This window comes from Antechinus flavipes, chromosome 3 (assembly GCF_016432865.1).
Source record: "Antechinus flavipes isolate AdamAnt ecotype Samford, QLD, Australia chromosome 3, AdamAnt_v2, whole genome shotgun sequence".
NCBI classification, from domain to species: Eukaryota; Metazoa; Chordata; class Mammalia; order Dasyuromorphia; family Dasyuridae; genus Antechinus; species Antechinus flavipes.
Genome location: NC_067400.1, coordinates 513327275 through 513348683, shown reverse-complemented (window position 1 = coordinate 513348683; position 21409 = coordinate 513327275).

The following is a 21409-nucleotide window of genomic DNA, read 5'->3' as shown; positions in this document are numbered from 1 at the left end:
CCTGCATGTCATCTTAGTGAAAATAAGGACCCACTGGAGTTTACTGAGCAGGGAAATAACATGGTCTGATTTGAGTTTTAGGGTAGTCACTTTGTCAGTGTTACAGGAAAAAAAAAAAAGAATTCAATACAAATTTTATTTTTAAAAATGGAAAATCATTTTGGCAGCTGTGTAGAGGATGGATTGATGAGGGAAGAGACCTAAGGCAGGGAGACCAATTAGAAGGCAAGAGTCTGGGCGAGAGGTGATAGCTTGAGCTAGAGTGATGACAGGGAAGATGCTGGAAGTGTTGTGCAGGGATAAATTGATGTGACTTGGCATTGATTTGATATATTGGATGAAGGAGATGAAAAGTTAAGGAGGTTTCAAATCTATGTAACCTGTGTAACTGGAAGGATAGTGGGGCCAACCATAGAGATCAAAAAAGGAGGTTGGGAGAATAAATTATGAGTTTTCTGTTAGACATATGTGAGTTTGAAATGCCTATGATGCATTCAGCTTAAAATATCCAATAAGCTACTGATATTGTCAGACTGGATCTCAAGAGAAAAAATAGGGATTAATATAAGACCCAAGGAATATCTGTGTAAAGAAGATTATTGAATCCATGGGAACTGAAGAGGTCACCAAGTGGGAGAAGGTAGAGAGATGGGAAAAGGACTCAAGAAAGACCCTCAACATTACAGAGTTAAGGGATATCATGTGGATGATGTTTCAACAAAGGAGACTGAGAAGAAGTGGTCAGATATAATATAAGAAAAGAACCAAGAGAGACCAATATGAGAAAGACACAGAAAAGAGAATGAATCCAGGAGGAGAAAGTAGTCAAGAGTAGTCAAGAGTTTTGAATGCTGCAGAAAGTTTGAGAAGGATGGGGATTGCCAAGACACCATTAGATTGGCAATTAAGATCATTGGTAACTCTGGAGAGAGACATTTCAGGTGAGCAATGAAGTCTGAAGTCAGACTGCAAAGTCACAGAAGAGAAAGTAGACACAATGAAAGTAAACAGCTTCCCCTCACTCCTTGAAATATGGCTGAGAAAGGAAAGATAGGGATGATAGCTTGAGATGGTACTAGAATAAAGAGAAAGTTGTGATAGGATACTAACATAAAAAAGGATGTGTTCTTCTTGTTTTTTAAACAATATAGGAAACCTGGGAGTTTTTATAGGCAGCAAAGAATGAGCCAGTAAGTAGGAAAAGATTTGAAATGAGAAGGGGGAGAGGGATGATTATAGAGGCAATCAGCCAGAGGAAATGAGGGGAGATGAAATAAATATACAAGTATTGACCTTGGTGAGGAGAAGGACCATCTCTTCATTAGAGACTGAATTAGAGGAGAAAAACAGAGAGGATGATATCAAAGGATTTTGAAAATAGATGGAGGATAGTGTATAGATAGGTAGGGGAGTGGAGGTAGCTCACGTGTGAATGACATTCTTGACTTCCTTACATTGGAGAGATATAAATTAGTTGGATTCTGGTCTCTCTATTGCTTGGTTTAAGACTAATTCCTGTTCAAGTAAAACTGAGGTTGATTTCATCAAAGTGATGAAACATTCTTAGAGCAATGGGTCCTGAATTGTGCCTTGCAGCAGTGAGGCAAAAGCAGAATGACTAGGGAATGTTGGCAGGATAGGGGAAGGAGATCATACTGGGTAGTGGAAGAAAATAGAGTTAGAAAAGCAGATGGGAACAAATTGTGTAGAACTTGAGTTCTGGTATGAGATAAAGAAGATGGGGACTTCAGCATTAACAACAGAAATTTGGAGGAAGAGACACATTGAGAAAAAGTAAGGATGAAAAATCAATAGGATTTGGTAACATTGAATATGGGGAGTTAAGTATAAGGAGGAATCAAAGATGACTCCAAGATTATGTCTGCTTGCCCATTCTTTTTTTTTTTTTTTTTTTTTTTTTTTTTGCAAATAAAAAAGACACCAAGAAAGTCTTTCCTTTGGAGGGAAGATTTTTTGACAAAATCAAAGAATTTTGGAGTTGGAAAGGTTCTCCATGGTCACCCACTAAGCTACACCTGAAAACTAATTGTCTCTAGCATATATTTGATGAGTGATCATCCAGTCTTTGTTTAAAGGTCCCTAAAGAGAGGCACCCTGCTACTTCCTACAGAATTCCATTATAGTTTTTTCTTATAATTTTCTTTTATGCAATTTCTACCTACTTCTAAAATCCCTAGTTGTGTTCTCTGGGGTCAATCAGAACAAAGATAATACTTCTTAAGAGTGTGAAACTTTTATCTAAATACTTGAAGGCAGCTGCCTTGTCTCCTCTAAGTCTTCTCTTCCCAGGCTAAACATACTCACTTATATTTTGATTGCCTTCCTGTGGACAACCTCCATTTATTATTGTCTTTCCTAAAATGCAGCTTCAAGAACTGAGCATAATATTCTAACTGTTCTCTGACCAGACTACAGTACAACAGGAATTTTACTTTCTTATCCCCTGTATTCAATGCTTTTCTTAATACACATTAGCTTTTTGGCTACCCTTTCAGTTTCAGATGTGTTGCTTCATTTATTCCCTCATATTTCAATAAATATTTTTAGAACCCCTGCTGTGTAGAAGATGCCATGCTTGGTACTATGGAATATATACAGATATATGAGATGGTTACAGGATATTCAGATGGAAATTTCCAGCCGGAAACTGGGAATTTGTGTCTAGAATTTGGTAGGACTGGAGATAAATACTGGGAAATTAACTACATAATGGTAAAAGTTATAATTATAATTATTGAATTCTGTGAGAAATAGAGGGTGGCAAATGAAATAGCCACTGTACTGGACCTTGAAGAATTCCCAATTAGAACTGAAGGAGAAAAAGAATCCAATAAATGAGACAGAGAAAGAGAAGCGAAGGAGTTAGGAAAGCCAAGCAAAGAGCACTATCTCAAAAATAAAGGGTGGGAAGTTTCAAAATAGTGAACAGTGTCAAATTCCACAAAAAGGTCAAGAAGAATGAAGCTTGAGAAAAGACCATTGAATTGGGTGACTCGGATCTTATTGGTGACATTTGGGAGGGCAGCTTTAATAGAGTGGCAGAGATTGAAAACAGATTTCAAGGGACTGAGAAGTGAATGGATGAAGAAAAATGGAGGAAATAACTATAATGTACATATTTAAGAATTTTGTTAGTGAAATAGATTAGTAGCAGGGTGGAGCATCAGAATTTTTTTTGTTTTGATTATTAAGGTTATAATTTTCTTCTATGCAATTTCTACCTTAGTTCTATGTTTTTATCATAGAAATCCTGAAAATCATGGAAGCTGGACTTTAAGAAAGGACAATAAAATATCATTCTAATGGCTTACAAAAGAGACTGTAAGGAGACAGAAGAATGAAATATACTTCAAAAGACCTTCACTTATTACTTATTGGCCATAGAGATCCTGCCTTTATTGAGGTTGTGGCTCACACCTTCCAGGCCTTCCAGTTTTGTTCTTTGCTGTCCATCCTCAACCCTTGCCCCTATTCCTCAGCCCTGACTCCTCTCTGAGGTGGTTCCCAGGGCTAATTCCTGATAGATCATCACAGATAACCTCTTTGACTCCAAACCACTTCCTGCTGTGTCCCCCTCCCCCCTTACATTGAGATTGGAGGTAACTTTACTCCAGAGAACCAATTAGTACAAATCTAGGCTGGGTAATTACAGTTTGATAAGATCCTTGCAGCTGATATCCCAGGGCAGATAAAACAACAGGAAGCAATTTCTCAGCAGGACTTAGGTAGAAAGGTATTAGAGCTTCATACCTCTCCCCCTCCCACTCCTAAATTCCAAAATGGGCACAGAGGGGGGCAGAGATAGTGAGGGAAGGCTAGCAGCTGCAAAGGGAAAGGCCCTCGGAGAGCCCAGGAGGGTGCAGCTGCCCCTACTTTCCTGGGTCACTTGTTGCTTAGGATCATCGTTAGCTTCCAGGGTGTTATCACATTGCTATCAGGAAAAGAGAAATTCTGTTATTTTAGACTGGAGGAAGAGGACCAGTGGGATTTGTAGCATTGCGTTCCTTGTAAGGTGGGAAGAAGATGGAAGTAATATACATACCCTATAACTGATGGGTTGAAGGTTGCTACAGACAGCCCTTTGTACCTACTATAGTTGTTGGCTCTTGTGAGATCATCAATTACCTAAATCCGAGCTTCATTCCTCTATGTAGCCGCTACCTTTGGGTAGCATTTGACATAGATGACAGTTCCCTTCTTGAAACTCTCCTCTCTTACTTTCTATGATGCTACATTATCATGATAATGTACCACCTCTGAGATACTCACAGGGACCATAGCTCTCATCCTACCAATATATACTCAACTATCTCAAAGAACTGTACAATTTGGAGTTCAAATAGACATGAAAAAATAGAAGCAAATCTGCCCAAAGTCACACAGCTTATAAATAGCAGAGATGGTATTTTACTCCTAGGAGCTAGAAACCCAAAACTTGACAATAAATACTTTCCAGGACAACATATGTGCCATTCCCTGGGGACAAGGCCTAAGGGATGTTGCTATGTGTAGATGAGCACTTCCTCTTTGGTGCCCCTTTCCCAAGAATGAATGAATTCATTCCTTCTACATCACCAGAGATAGTACTTTGCCAACATTGACTAGAAATGCAATATTATAATATGTTTTGTAACAATCGTTCACAGAAATATATATTCCTATACAAGAATGGCTCTAGGGTCAGTTGTGTCCCAATAGATATATTGTTGGTTAAAATTATGTTTCTAATAAACTAAAAGTAGCAAGAATGAATAAGCATCTGCTAAGTACCTGCCACTGTCAAGTGCTAGGGATTCATAAATGAAAAATGCTATAATTCCTGACTTCAAAGAAATCCCATTCTATTTGGGGGGAGGGAGTGAGGGTGAAGTAGAAATTGTATAGAAATAAGGATAATAAAATAGAGCATGTAAAAACTACTAGAAACAATTCACAACTTTAGCAAAGTTGCAGGATACAAAATAAATGCACATCAATCATCAGCATTCTATGTTACCAACAAAGTCAAACAGCAAGATATAGACAGAGAAATTCCATTTTAAAATAACTATAGAGAATATAAAATATTTTGGAATCTATTTGCCAAGACAGAGTCAGAAACTATATGAACACAATTACAAAACACTTTCCACATAAAAATAGTTAGATTTATACAATTAGAAGAACATCAAGTGTTCATGGGTAGGCTGAATTAATATAAAAAATTACAATTCTGAGTAAATTAACCTATTTATTCAGTGCCATACCAATCAAACTGCCAAGAAATTTCTGTAAAGAGCTAGAAAAAAATAATAATAAAAATTCATCTTGAAGAATAAAAGGTCAAGAATTTCAAGGAAATTAATGAAAAAAAATTCAAACTAAGGTGGCCTAGTTATACCAGATCTTAAAACTATATTATAAAGCAATAGCCATCAAAACCATTTGGTACTGGTTATGAAATAGAGTATGATCGATGGAATAGGTTAGATTCATAAGACACAATAGTTACTGACTATTGCAATTTAGTGTTATAAACCCAAAGAGTCTAGCTTCTGGGATCAGAATTTACTATTTGATAAAAATTGCTGGGAAGACTGGAAAATGGTATGGCAGAAACTAAGCTCTGAGCAGCATCTAACACCACCAAGATAAGGTTGAAATGGGTTTATTATTTATACATAAAGTTAGATACTGTAAGCAAATGGGTTTATTATTTATATATGTATATTTATATGTATTATTTATACACTTATACATGAAGTTAGATACTATAAGCAAATTAGGAGAACAAGAGATAGTCTACCTCTCAGATCTGTGGAGAAGGAAGGAATTTTTGGCCAAAGAAGAATTGGAGAATATTATGAAATGAAAAATATATGATTTTGATTATATTAAATTGAAAAGTTTTTGTACAAACAAAGCCAATGCAACCAAGATTGGAAGGGAATCAAAAACAATTTTCAGATGAAGAAATTAAAACCATTGCTAGTCTTATGAAAAAAATGCTCTAAATCACTATTGATTAAAGAAATATAAATTAAGACAACTCTGAGCTACCACTTCATACCTCTCAGATTGATTAAGATGACAAGAAAAGGTAATGGTAGATGTTGGAGGCGATGTGGGAAAACTAGGACACTAATACATAGTTGGTAGAATTGTGAACTAATCCAACCATTCTGGAGAATTATGGACATGGAATTAAGCCCAAAGGGCTATCAAACTATACACACCCTTTGATTTAGCAGTGTCTCTACTAGGTCTGTAGTCCCAAAATATCAGAAAAAAGAGAAAAGGACCCACATGTAGAAAGATATTTGTAAACAGCCCTTTTTGTGGTGGCAAGGAACTAGAAACTGAGTGAGTGGATGCCCATCAGTAAGAAATGGCTGAAGAAGTTATGGTATATGAATGTTATGGAATAGTATTGTTCTGTAAGAAATGACCAGCAGGATGATTTCAGAAAGGCCTGGAGAGACTTCCATGAACTGATGCTGAGTGAAATGAGGGGAACCAGGAAAACATTGTACACAGCAACAAGAAGACTAGGTGATAATCTGATGGATTTGACTCTTCAAGGTGATTCAGGCCAGTTCCAATAGACTTGTGATATAGAGAGCCATCTGCATCTAGAAAGAGGATTGTGGTATTGAATATAGATCACAACATACTATTTTTACCTTTTTTGTTGTTGTTTGCTTGCTTTTTTTCTTTTTCATTTTTTCCCTTTTTGATCTGATTTTTCTTGTGTAGCATGATAAGTGGGAAAATATGTTTAGAAGAATTGCACATGTTTAACCTATTTTGGAATACTTGCTGTCTAGGGGAAGGAGTAGGGGGACAGAGGGAGAAAATTTTGGTATACAAGATTTTGGAAGGGTGAATGTTGAAAATTATCCTTGCATATATTCTGAAAATAAAAAGCTATTAGTAAAATTGAAAAAAATAGGATATGTTATAAGTAAAGGAGAGATCTTGACAAAATGCTCTAGAAAAAAATGGAGTGGGGAAAGATCATTTTGAGCCAGGAGTAAACTTCACAGAAGTAGCAAGAATTTGAAAGAAGAAAAGAATTTTTATAGGAAGACACATGGAAGAAGTGAATTTTAGGTGTGGAGGATACTCTTTGAGCAACTAGAAAGGGCAAGAGGAGATTGGGAGAGTATTTATCTAGTCTGAGGACTCCCAGAGAGTCAACTCTGTCTACCAAAGCAGAATGGTACCTGCCCTATAATTTGTAATCTTTGAGAATTTACTGAAGGCATTGAAGGAATAAGTGATCTAGTTAGAGTCACTAAGCCAGGGCATGTCAGAGGAAGTCTGAATAAGTATCCACTTTACCACACTGTCTCTCGTGCATAAAACATAGTGCAAAAATTATGAATGTGAAATAAAATGTAAAAGTTAGAAGCCAATTTAAACCAAAGGACCTTAAAAGACAGATTCAAAGAGTTTGTGTTTTATCCTATGGGTAGTCACTAAAGACTTTTGATTAGGAATGTGAATTGGTCAGATCTGTTGCTCTTGCTATTATTGGTCCTTGGTTCTGGCTGAAAACCGATGACATCAGCAGGTGATATCTTGACTTGCAAGTGAATTGGATTTGAGTGAGACAGGGCTCTGCAGTGTCATCAGACTCACTCTCTTTTCCAGAGACATACAAGTTTAGTGGCAAGACATATGTCAAGATGACTGGCAGTGGCTCAACAGGCAATAGGTGACTCTGAACTTTCCAAATTAAGGTCTTTCCCTCAATTTGTCTGAGGCATGGTCAATGTTATGATCTTGGCTGTTGCAAAAAGCACAGAAAAAGGAAAATGCCAGAGACAATAAAATATTATTATTATTATTATTTGAGGGAAAGGTATTGGGGCCCAAATTGAAGAGGTCGAAGGATGAATGAGGAGTAGTAGATGGTTTCAGAACTTACTCCAATTTTTATAAAACTTTATAGCATTGAGACATTGAACAACATTGAAATGGTTATATTTCTGAGAAATGATCAGAAAACCTGGGATCAGGAAGTCTGAAAAAGAGAAATCTGTGGGACAATCTGGTAATTATCTTCCAGTATATGAAAGTGTAATTTGTAGGGAAATTGGTCTCTGAGTGACCCCCCCGCCCAAGCCCATTATTTAATCAGAAAAAGTAAGGGTCTAATAAAGAGATGTTAAACTAACTGTAAAGTTGAAGCCACTGCCCAATGATCCCCTTATGAAGTGTGAACAAATTTTTCTTGATTGAATTAGAAGGGATAATGTCATTGGCTGAGAACTGATTGGCCGTATCCCTGAGTGGCCCATAAATAACAATGGAACAGTTTGAGAGTCAGCTAGTTCAAGTAAGTCCATATAAGAACTAGAATATAAGAGAAACCCTTTCTCCCAAAGAGAAAGATGCTCAGGGTTAAAGTAGGGGAAGACCCTGAGAATGGTAATGATGGGAGCTGCCACAAGGAGCAGAGGTCGGTGCTCCCTAAGAGACACTGCATGGCTTGAGGAGTGTCGGGACATAGGCTGTGATGCTACAACCCCTGCAGTAACTTAATACAAGATATAATATAAAAGTAACATCATTTAATACTATTCAGTAATATACAGAGGATGGTAGCCAGTTGCTGAGCAGAGAACAAAATGAAACAGGCTCAAACTACAGAAAGAAGGATTTGGTTTTGGCAAGAAAAAGAATTTCTTTAGAGGGAGGCCCATAAGATATGGTCATAGAACACTAAGGGAGAATATGGGAATTGTTTTGCACGTGGCTTAAAAAAAAAACAAAAACAAAAACAAAAACAAAAAACCTCCAGTCTGAGGGAAGATTTCAGAACAATCTTGCTTTGAGATGGATACTGTGTCCAGGATTTTGTTGACATAAGGTACTCCCAGCATGAAGAAACTCCCTCATTTATTGTGGAAAATCTATAGCTTCAGAGCTGTCCAGAGCACCAAAAAATTACATGATTTTCCAGGGTCATCCAGTCAAAAGGGGGACTTGAATTCAGGTCTATCTGGTTCCAAGAATGGCTTTCTATTCAGTACTCCATAATGCTCTATCCTAGTCCCTCTCTGGACAAATTTTCTTACAAGAAGGGTTATAAAACCTGAGCACAGAACACAGAGGGAGGATGTGGGATCTTCTTCCCTTTAGCTTTAAAAACACTTGCTCTGGGAAGGATTTTGGATTACTCTTGATTAAAGAGAGGTGTGTAAATGAAATGACCTCTCTAAAAAATTGGACTGAATTCACTTGAAATCTTCCATTTTTTTTTTTTTTTTTGACTTCCAGCCTACCAAGGAAGCTTAGGAGAAAGGGAGTGAAAGGGTACAGTAGAGGGTAAAAGGTAAGGAAGGGACAGCAACCATTCTTCCCACTTTGTATAGTCCTTGTATTAGAATCTGCCTGGCTGGCTTGCAAAGTATGGGTGTGATAACCTAATAGCAGTTAGTGAGAATGAACTAAGGAGAAGGACTGCTCTGATTCAGGGACAGGGGAATGCCTTTCCCAGTTTCTCTTCTCACGGTAGCAGTGCCCTAGGCTTAATTGCATCATCAATTCCATTAAATAATGCAGCAACTAACCAGGATTTAATGAATACACAGAAAGGGATAAGTGGACCTGGAAGTGTAAGTGATAATGCTGATGCAAAGAGAGAAAGGGAACAAAGCTTCCATTTCAGCTGGAGAAAAAACACTGGCACACTCCCCCTTCCCCTCACAACCATAGCAACAGATGCAGACTGAATGATGCTGAAGACTGTCAGTGTGGTGCAGGGGCTTCACAGAGCTGTTGTTACTGATTGCCCAGCAGTGACCCAGATAACTTAAAGGATCAGAGATCTGGGCTAGAAGAGACCTCAGGGAATAAGTAACCCTTCATTTCACAGATAAGGAAACTGAGGTCCAGTTTCATTAAATGACCTGCCTAAAAGTCCCTTAGGCAATAAGTGCAGTGAGGATTTGAACCCAAACTTCTATTTCAAATCCAGCACTCTTGTGTATTAACCCCTTAGTTTCTTTGGCATGGCCTTTAAGAGCAACCAGAGAAGTGCTGCCAGAGATGAGAACACTCAAGCTCTGGTGCTTCTGTAGGACCCAGCTTGGATGTAGTTATTGTAAATGATAAACTGTGCTGGGGACTATACGACTGCTTCCCTTCCTAAAAATTGTGTGCTTCAAAATAAAGAAAGGTAAAAATATATTAACTCAAATTTACCATAGGGCATATAGGGGAAAGAACACTATATATGGAACCTCAGGTCTCAGCCTTGATTCTGACTCTTGTTACTCACCACCTGGGCAAGCCAGTTCACTTTTCCTGGCTTCTAGGATTGGCTCATCTATAAAATAGAGATTAAACTAGATGACCCCTAAAGTGCCATCTAGCCCTTACAAAGATACTTCAGAGTGTCCTAAAGGTGGTCTAGGGCCTTAACTAGCATGAAAGTGATACAGGTTCTCAAGGACTGGATCAGAGCAGAACAATCTTAAAGCTTTCAAGTCCAAGTCCACTAATAAACTGTGCATCTTTCCTCTGAGAAGCACAGTATAGAATGCTAGACTCAGAGTCAGGAAGACCTGGCTTCAGTCATTTAATTCCTAAGTTAGCTAACCCTGGGGAAATCACTTCATGTCTGCATCAGTTTCTTCATCTAGAAAATGGGGTCAGGAAGCACTGGACACCATTTTTGTGATGATCAGTAGACATAATATTTATAAAATATTTTACAAACATTAAAATGATACTTAAATACTAGCTCTCCTCCTCCTCCTTGTCCACCTTTCCTTCCTCCTTTTTCTCTTCGTCCTCTTCCTCATCCTTGTCCTTGTCCTCCTCCTGCTTGTCCACCTTGTCCTCTTCCTTCTACTTTTCTTGCTCCTCCTTGTCCTTATCCTTATCTTCATCCTTTTCTTCCTCCTCTTCCTCTTTCTGCTCTTCTTTTTTCTTTCCTTCTTCTTCTTTGCTCTGCATTTATAGGAGTCACATCCCCAGTGGCAAAAGTATAGAATTTGAATATAGTTAAGGTTTGCAAAGTGCTTTCATAGCCCCAAGAGATAGTGCAGCATTATTATCTCCACATTACAGATGAGGAGACAGCTTCTGAGATGAACTCCAGTTCTATTTTCTCTCCTCATATTCAGAGGTTTGAGAACCTAGACTCTGGCACTGGTTCTAATTTTTTTTCCTTTATTTCCTTAAAGCCCTTGAATTGTGAACTTGGCTTTTCAGCCATTTGGAAGGATGTATCTCTGTATACCTTTCTAAACAGATTGTCTTTTCATGAGTTTTCATGAGTTCTCTTTCTGTATGCCTTTATTTCTTCATCTATGTTTCTAGATCTGTGTTTATTTCTTGTATTTTATACTTATCCCCATTTTTTTCTCTTGTTCTACATATCCAGTTGCTCTGCCTTTCTGTCTTGATTTCTCCACACTTATTTCTTTCTCTCCCTCTTTCCCTTGTCACAATTGCCCTGTCTTTTTGGATCTCCCCATTTCCTTGTCTCTCAGCCATGCTCTCATTTCCACAGCAACATCTCCCAGGAGAAAGGGAGGGAGGACAGGCCCCAGGGCCCCTGGGGAGCTGGCCTGAGTATATCTGGGATTGTTTTCTCAAGCTTTTTATTGGGGAGTCAAGTGGGTGAGAGGCATCACGACTCACCAGACACTGAAAGGGAGTGATGGGAGGAGAGAAAACACAGAAGCTCAGAAAGAAAGAGCAGCTATTAGTCACCAGGGGGAAAAAGAAAAGGAATTGGTCAAACAGCAGGTGGTCCAGAAAAGCACAAGCAGTCCAAATCATCCCCAAGATTTAATAAGGGGATGGGAATTAGAGCCTGGCAGGAAAAGGTGGAACTGATGGTCTCAACAGCCTCTCCCTTCTCCTATTCAAGGCCAGATAACCTAGCTATGGGGACAGATGGAAGGAAGGAAGGAAGGAAGGAAGAAAGGAAGGAAGGAAGGAAGAAAAGAAAGAAGGCAGGGAGGAAGGGAGGAAGAACAAGAGGCAGAGAAAAAGGAAGGAAAGGAAAGGGAGGGAGGGAGGAAGAAAGAGCAGAAGGCAGAGAGAAAGGAAGGAAAGGAAGAAAATAGAAAGAAAGAAAGAAGAAAGGAAAGAAAGTAGGTAAGAAGGAAGGATGGAAAGAAGATAGGAAGGAAAGAAGGAAGGAAGGAAGAAAAGAAAGAAGGAAGAAAGGAGGGAGGGAGGAAAATGAAAAGGGAAAGAGAATCAAAAGAAACAAGTATTTTCCAAAATAATTAATTAATCAATAAATATTTATCAAGTGTATTTTTGTGTCTAACACCATTAGACATTTAGAGTTACAAAGACAAAATTTTAAAAACCTCTGCTTTCAAGTAGTTTACATTCCACAATGGAAGAAAAAAATGTACATGCATAAATGTATACACAATAAATGCAAAGTAGTTGGGGAAGAGGAAAGGCACTAGCTGCTAAGGGCATGTGGAGAGGTCACACAAAAAAGATAGCATTTGAACAAAGTTTTTTAGGAAAATAGGGATTCTAAGAGGCAGAAGTTAGGAGAAAGTGCATTGTGGGCTTTGGAGGCAACCTGTACAAACCTCAGAGATGAGAAATTAAGTATTATGTGTGAAGAGAAGCAAAAAAGACAGTGTAGCTGAGTATAGAGTTTGTGAAGAGAAATAAAATATAGTTAAGTCTAGAAAGCTTGGTTGTGAATAGCATTAAATACCAAATAGACGAATGCATTTGGACAGAAAGAGTGGTTCACTGAAACTTATTGAACGATGGAGTGACATGGGCAGACTTGTGCTTTGGGAAAATCATTATGGTAGCTGATTGGAGGACAGATTTGATACAAGGAAATCAATTAGGAGGATACTGCAATAGTCCAAGTGACCAGGGACAAGGGTACTGACACAAGAGATGGTTGTTGAGGAAAAATTAACAAGACTTGGCTGTTTATTGGATATGTTGAATAAGGATGAAGAGGTTAAGATGAGTCCAAGATTGAAACCTGAGTTACTAGAAAAATGACAGTGCCCTTGACTGAAATAGAGAAGTTCAAAAGAGGGGTGGATTTGGAGTGAAAGATGATGAGTTATCAAGAATTGTAAAGTATTAATGACCACACAAAAAATATCTCAAAACACTGATAAAAAGAAAATGTGAATTAAAACACATTTCATTTTATTTCATTTTATAGCCTACAAATTGGCAAAGATGACAAAAAATATAATACTTAATGTTAAAAAAGTATAGACACACTAATACATTGTTGATGGAGCCATAAAATAGTATAATCATTTTGGAAATCAACTTGGAATTATGTAAATAAAGTGACTAATGTCCATTTCCTTTGAACCAGAGACTACATTATCGGGCTTACACACCACAAAAAAGCTAACAATAAGAAAGATTCCATATACATCAAGATATTTATAGCAGCATTTTTTGGTGATAGTAAAGAATTGGAAACAAAGTAGTTGCCCATTGGGGAATGTAAAGCAAATTGTGTGGTACATGGATATAATGGAATGTTAGTATCCTATAAGAAATGATGTATATGATAAATAAAGAGAAACATGAAAAGATCTACACAAACTAATGCAGAGTAAAGTAATCAGAGCTAAGAAAATAAATTTATTTACTGCAATATACTGCAAATGTAAGAAAATTACAAAGATCGACTAGGATTTGAATGATGAGATATGGAAGGATATCTTTCCACCCCTTTTTAGAACTGGAACGTCCATAGGTGTTACATTTTGTATATGGCTTTAACTTTTTTCAATATATTGATCAGTTATGCTGAATCCCTACCACCATACATACACTATTAAATAATAACTATTTGTTATGTAGGATGGCTTCCTGTGAGGAGAAGGAATGTGATAATTTAAGAAACAGATGACATCAATAAAAACTTATTTAAAATAAAAACAGAAACAATGAATTTTGTTTTGAAAATACCTTCTAGAACTTCTAGGAATTCAATCTATTACTTCTTTCTCCTTTTATATTTTAAGAAAATTGCAAATTGTGCATTTTCCCACAAATACAGGGAACAGATTGACTTTTGTAGGTATCCTGTGGTCTATCACTAATTCCCAAATAGTAGTGTAGGAAATATAGTGATTTAGGCTGATAAGGAGAAATAGGACAAAGCTTGCAACATCATCAGCTCCCCTCTTCAGTCTTTCTCTTAAGTTGAATTTGTGTCTTTCTGGATGTTGAAAAGTCTCCTCATCTTAGGTCCTTTTGCTAAGAGAAGTGCCCTAGGATGACGCTAAAGGAACCCAAGTGAGCTAAGCAGGGGGCTTAAAAGGAATAAGAGTTTAAAAGGAATTTCAAACCATAACTTGGATAAGAATTTAGATTCTATCATGAAAGGCCTCTTGTGTTGCTTGAGTGACAGTGGGATAAAGAGCAGTTCAAAAGACAAAAATGCCTAACAGCTTTTCTTGTGAGCCATTTGGATAGGCCTGGCTGAGGTCTGCCTCACAAAAGAGCTAAAGATAGAACTTCAGGCTACAAGTTACAGAGCTGAGAGATCCCCGGCACTATGTGAAAGAAATTACATCAAGATTAAGACTGGGGTGGGGGGAAAAGGGGGATCCACAGGTGGCTCAGTGGATAGAGCACAAGCCATGAAGTCAGGGGGACCTGAGTTCAATCTGACCTCAGATATTTAACACTTCCTGGCTGTGTGACCTTGGGTAAGTCACCCAACTACCTCACCAAAAAAAAAAAAAAAAAAAAAAAAAGACCAAGGGCAGCTAGGTGGCACAATAAATAAAGCACCAATTGTGGAGGACCTGAGTTCAAATTTGACTTCCGATACTTACTAGCTGAATGATCCTGGGACACTCAACTCTAGTTGCCAAACAAAAAACAAAAAACAAAAAAAAAAAATCATAGCATGGATGCAAACACTTGCACAACTGCAACAAAAAGATTTCAGAAATCATCTAGTATGATGTCCTCATTTTACAAATGAAGAAATTGAGAAATACAGAAGTTAACTGATTTCTAAGATCACAAAGATAGGAAATAGCAAAATTGTAATTAAATGTACATCCTCTAAATGGCACAGAAAAAAAATTGTAGTCTTGTACTAGAAACTGCATCATATAGGCACACAGGTTGTATTTCCATGATTGTTGCCCTGGAAGACAGAGCATTCAGAGGGAAAAAAATCTGTCTTAGAAGGTAAATAACTGGTTAAGAAGCTGGTGTGTGAGAATGGGACCTGGATTTCTGGATGACAGCTTAAGACATAGGAATGACAGGTTCCTAATTGGAGAAAGAGTATGCTTAACAAGGGCTGGTAAGAATGTATTTGCCTAGTGTCTTACAAATCTTATTCGGAAAAAAAAATACTTTCAACTAAAAAATGGATGAGGCAGAGAGAAAACTGCCTAGATATATCTACCAAGCTAGATACCATAGAGGTAAACTATAACATAGAAACAAAAATTATTGTATAAGACACTCATGAGAGAAAAATCCAAGGAAGCAAAGAAGGCAGTAGTGAAAGCCATTACTTCAAATGTCTGTACACAAATGCCCAATGTGCAAGCAATAAGAAAGATTAAGTAGGGGTCCTAACACAGGGTGATAAAGTTGATATCACTGAGACAATGGGATGGGACATGCGACTAGAATGTATGTCTGGATTTTTTTTTAAAGAAAGTTAAAGTGAATATTGGTGTGTAATACTGAGAAGGTATTCTTATGTCAACCAAAGAGAGGAAACATGATTAAAAACACTTGAGTAAAAATTAATAGAGGAAAAGCAGAAATGAATTCATCACCAGAGTATGTTATAGACCACTTGAACAAAAAGAGAAAATGGCTAAGGAGTTTGAAAAATAAATTACCAACCTAGCACAGAGCATGATATTGTAGTGATGGGAGACTTCAATTATATAGATATCTACTAGAACTCACTCAATCTGCCAAAAACAGAACAGCAGGCAATTTCTTGATTTGTCTTAATGATAATTCCTTCCTTCTTTCAAAAGATAGAGGAACTAATAAGGGGCAACCCTGGGCTTTGATAGAGTGACTTTCACCTTATTGTGTTTGCTTCCAGGCCTCCACAGCACTTCTTAGGCATCTGTAGCCATGCCTCCTAGCTTATAAATTCTTTTCCCTAAAAGCCTCTCTTTATGTGTTGTTTCTCTTCCATTAGAATATAACCTTATGGAGGATAGGGACCATCTAAATTTTTTTTTACTTTTGTTTTTATCTCCAGCACTTGGCACAGTGTGAGGTACATAATAAAAGCTTTAAAACTACATATTTTTTTTCTCTCTCTGTCTCTCTCTGTTTTTTTCTGTCTCTCTCTCTCCTTTTCCCACCCTCACTCTTTCTGTCTTTCTCTCCCTCTCTTCATCTCTCTTTTTCACTCTGTCTCTCTCTATCTTTCTCACTGCTTCTCTCTGTCTCTTTTTCACTCTATCCATCTCACTCTACCTCTGTCTCTGTCTCTCTGTTTGTCTCTGTCTCTCTTTCTCACTGTCTCTCTCTCCATCTCTTGCTCTGTCTCTCTCTATGTGTCTCACTCTGTCTCTCTGTCTCTGTCCCTCTTTTTCTCTGTCTTTGTCTCTCTTGATTATTAAGGTGGAAACAAACAAGTTATAGTGCTGATCCACAGAGTACTCAGCAGTTTTAGAGCTGGCCGGGAAGTTGTGGCAAGGAGAGGTTGGACCAAACTGCTTTAAGGCACCTTGAAAGGCTGTCATGTAAAAAGCAGATTAGATGTGTTCTATTTGAACCAGAGAGCCATATCAGAAACAATGTGAGGAAATTGAAAGTCCCTAAAATTCTGTGGTCTATGTCATAGATGAAGAGTTGAAGGGGATTTAAAGAGCATCTAGGTAGACCCCCATTTTTTTAGTATTCAAGTGATTTTCTTGTAGTAACATAATTAGTAGTGAACAAAACCCAAATTTGAACCTGAGTCCTGTAATTCTAATTGATGAAGAGGGAAAGGTATCTAAAAGAGCAGAGGAATGAGGGACTGTGGCTCTGTAAGGATGAGCTTTTGAAGTGCATGATGAGGGAAATTAGAGTCATTCCCACCCACCACCCCCGACACTCTAGTTAGCAGCAGGAGGACAAATTAGGAAGCGAAGCGGACCCCAGACTCCTTCACTTTACCCATATGGAAAGCGTAGCCTGGAGAGAAAGGAAGAGAGAGGTGAGATTTAAACCTGGATTCTTCTCATTCTAAAAGCAATTTGAAATGTTTTCCATTACACTGCATCATTCCTCATGGTACCCTGAGTTTTCCCCTCACCGGGGGTCCCCGAGCCTCACTAGGAGGTGCTATGAATTGTAGACATTCAATGAGACACCCCCTCCCCCTTACTTAAATCCAATCGGCTCGCCCGTCACGGCGTCACCTTCCTGATGTCCCGGCCCTCCCGGAGAAGGCAGCACAAACAACAGCGACAACTTTGGGGGCAGTCTAAGCCGCCTGGGCCTTGGGGCTGGGGACCGGGGACTGCTCGAGATGACCTCCTGAGGTGTGTGAGGCAGTGAAGCTCTCTCCCTGCACCGGCCCATCTGCTTGCGCCGCCACCTGGGCGTCTCGGGCCCGGGCCGGCGTTCCCTTCCCACTCACCAGCCAGCCTCCCCGGGCCTCTGGGCCTTCCCTGCAAAGGAAGTGCGCCCAGAGCTGTTCGTCTCACAATTGCCCCTTTCAATCTCGATTTGTTATTGAGTTTGTTTTCTGTTTGTCTTTGCTCTCGGGCGGGGGAATGAGCGGAGCCGCCGCCTGTGCCGAGAGCTCTGTGTTGATTTCTCCCTCTGTGGTGTGGGGATTTTAAATGACGGAGCCTTTGATTTCCCCGCTTCCTTGGGAGACCCATTCTTCTCTTCTGTTCTAAAACAACTGGCGCCCGAGCTTTTCGCTGTCTCTTTCTTGCCTGCTGAGGAGCCCAAGGGCCTCAAAGCAGAGTCCCCGAGTGTTTGCTTTTTCGGTCCCTACCTCGGGATGGGATGATGACAGGAGCTCCCAGAAGAGCGTTTAGAGTTAAAAGAAAAAGTTCTGAGTGTGCGTTGCTGACTAAGTACATGGAGGGACACACATGGGAATGTGCGCGGGTGCTGATTCATGTGTGACAGCAGGCACGTGTGCACATGGACGGTGTACACGCACTGGACTGCAGAATCAGAGCAGCTCGGCCGGGGGCCGGCTTGTGTCTTCGCTACCTGCGGACTGCGACTGGGGCGGGGTCTTTGGGTTTCCCGGTACTCCAGGTTAGGCTCTAAGACCTGGAGATTGCACTGACTGTCCCTGAGATAAGAATTCTTCATTTGATCATGTACCAATGAAATCACAAGCCCCGCCCATTATCTCTCTCTCTCTCTTTCTCTCAGTCTCTCTCTCTCTGTTTCAGTCTCTCTGTTTCGGTCTATCTCTGTCTCTGTCTCGCTCTCTGTCTCTCTCTGTGTCTCTGTCTCAGTCTCTCTCTCTGTGTCTCTCTGTCTCTCTCTCCCTCCCCCCCCCCCTTTCCTCTTTTCTCTTTCTCCCTTGTCTCTCTGTTTCTATTTCTCTCCAAATATGCACATTAACACGCATAAGCACATATGCTGTTATGTCATTTAGTTATGTCCAGCTTCTTGTGATTCTAATTTGCATTATTATTATTTTGACAAAGATAGTGGTTTACCATTTCTTTCTCTACTTCATTTTATAGATAAGGAAACTGAAGGTTAAGTGACTTGCCCAGGATCACATAGCTAATAAGCATCTGAGGCTGGATTTGAACTTAGAAAAATGAGCCTTTTTGACTCTAGGTCTGGGAGCTCTATGCACTGCACCATCTAGCTGCCTCTGTATATTACATATAATACATATTACATATATTACATGAATTGTATATGTGCACATTCATATACATATAAATAAAGAGATGCATGGAAAATAATGTTATTCTATGGGCATAAGTGAATTTGAATTTACCTGATACTAAGCATGATCATGTGTGGAGTATATAACTCAGAATCCCCATATCTCAAGAGTTGTCAAAGTCCTAACCACACCTGAATCAGAATTCCCTCTGAAAAATACATGACAATTGGGCATTCAAGCTCTTCTTGAAGACCTCTAAAGGAGGGGAAATCCCTTTTCAGGGTAGCCCATTTCACTTTTGGACAGCTCTTATAATGAAGAGGTTTTTTTTCTGATATTGAGCATAAATTGAGCTCTTTACAACTTTCTCCCATAGCCCTACCTTACCTCTGGGGCCAAACAGAACCAATATAATCTTTCTTCCTTTTGACAGAACTTTGAATTCTTGAAGATAGCTATTATGCTCCCCACTAAGTCTTCTTTTCCCTAGGCTAAATTCTCTAGATTCTTTTCCCTTATATGGCACAGATTTTAGTCCCTTCTCAGTTCTGGTTTCCTTCCATAGGACAAGGTGCAGTTTATTATTGTCCTTTCTCAAATGTGGAACTCAGAAATGAATGAAGTACTTCATGATGGTTTAACCAACAGGACTCTGGTAACTATGGCTCTCCTGAAGCAGTGGAATATCACACGAACTAATTTTTGTTTGTCCCCATTTAACTAATGACTCATCATGAACTTTCAATCTATTAAAATCCAGATTTTTTTCAGACAAATAAATGTCCACCAATATTTGCCCCATCTTATATTTCCAAAGTTGATTTTTAAATCCAAATGTAATGTTATCAGATTCTGTATAATATTCAATCTTTTGAATTTGGACCATCATTTGGTGTTTTTAAAAATGCCTTTCTGCTTTATATTGTGTGTAAAATTGATAACCATGCCACATATGCTTTTATCCCAATCACTGATAAATTTTCAACAGCAGGAAGCCAAGTACAGGAAGATCTGCCTCCACTGAAGATCTCCTTTCAACATTACATTGAACCATTTACAACTGTTTTTTGATTTCAATCCATTTGGAATGACCTCTCTAATTATACTATTGTTAGGCTCACATTTCTCCATCTTATCCACAAGAAACATGAAAAGGCTGTCAAATTCTTCATCACAATTTATATAAAGTATATTTATATCATTCCCCACCTAAAAAACAAGTTTAAAAAAATAAGATTTTAAATGAATATGTGTTTTTAAGTGTGTGAATCTGTCTGAGGGCTGCTAGGTGGCACAATAGACAGAGCACCAGTTCGAGTCAGGAAAAGCTATTAAAATCCAGCCTCAGGTATTATCTAGTTATATGGCCTTATGCAAGTCATGGTTTGCCTCAGTTTCTTCATCTGTAAAATGAGCTGAGAAGGAAATGGCAAACCATTCCAGTATCTTTGCCAAGAAAATCCCAAATAGAGTCATGAAGAATTGGACACAACTGAAGTGACTTAATAACAACAAATCACTGTCTGAATATATGATTTTACAACAGATTACTGAGTATATCATTTTACAATTATCTGCATGTGATGGTGTATGATGAGTATATGTCAAAATATGTGTGAGCACACGTGTGCATGTATGTGTGTGTGTGTCTGTATGTGGATAAGCACAGAGAGAAAATAGAAATAGTCCTGGCCTTGAACTAAGTTTAAATCCCCATTCTGCAGCCTTCTAGACCTATGACTTTGGATAAGTCTCTATACTTCTTTAAACCTCAAATTCCTAAATCCTTTTAGATTTAGGAACAATAAACCTCTCTACCTACCTCATCAGACTATTGTAAGATCCAATAACACAATGCATTGAAAAATACTTTGTATGCTATAAAGCACAATTATAGACATGATCAGTTATGATTTTATTGGGTAAGCACAAATTTCTATGGTTTCATGAGTACGTGAGTATTTGTGGAAGTGTATAGCAGCAGGTATTTGTGCACTGTGATTTTGTATGAGAATCACTGGACATATATTTGTGTGTATGCTTGAGTGTGCAAACATATTTGTGTGGGAACCTGTGACTATGTGTGAGCATGCTTGTGTGTATACATATGTGATTTAAATGACTGTGTTTTCATGCTGCTGTCCTGTGTTTGGATTTGCTGTGTTAACAATTCCAACGTAGACGGAGTAGGAGGGAAAAAAAAAAAACACAGAAAATAATCAGAAAATGGTGCAACACTGCATATATTTCAGGAGCTTTAGAAACAGGCCCCTGTGCCAGCTCTGATTCCAGCGGTGTCTGTTACCATGGCTATCATAAAAAGACACTGTCAGAGGCTCTGTTTATTTTACACTCCCATTCTGGTGACATCCTCTTTTGAAATCCCAGTGCATCTTCCTCTCATTTCTACCTTTTTTAGATAGGAACACCATAGTTGCTTCCACTTCCTTTCCGCCCCTCAATTCCACCTCTTTCCTTCTCCCTAACAGAATAGAGCCACTCCATCTCATCCCTGCTTATTTGGCAACCCTGGAATGCTGCATCACCAAGGAATACATGCTA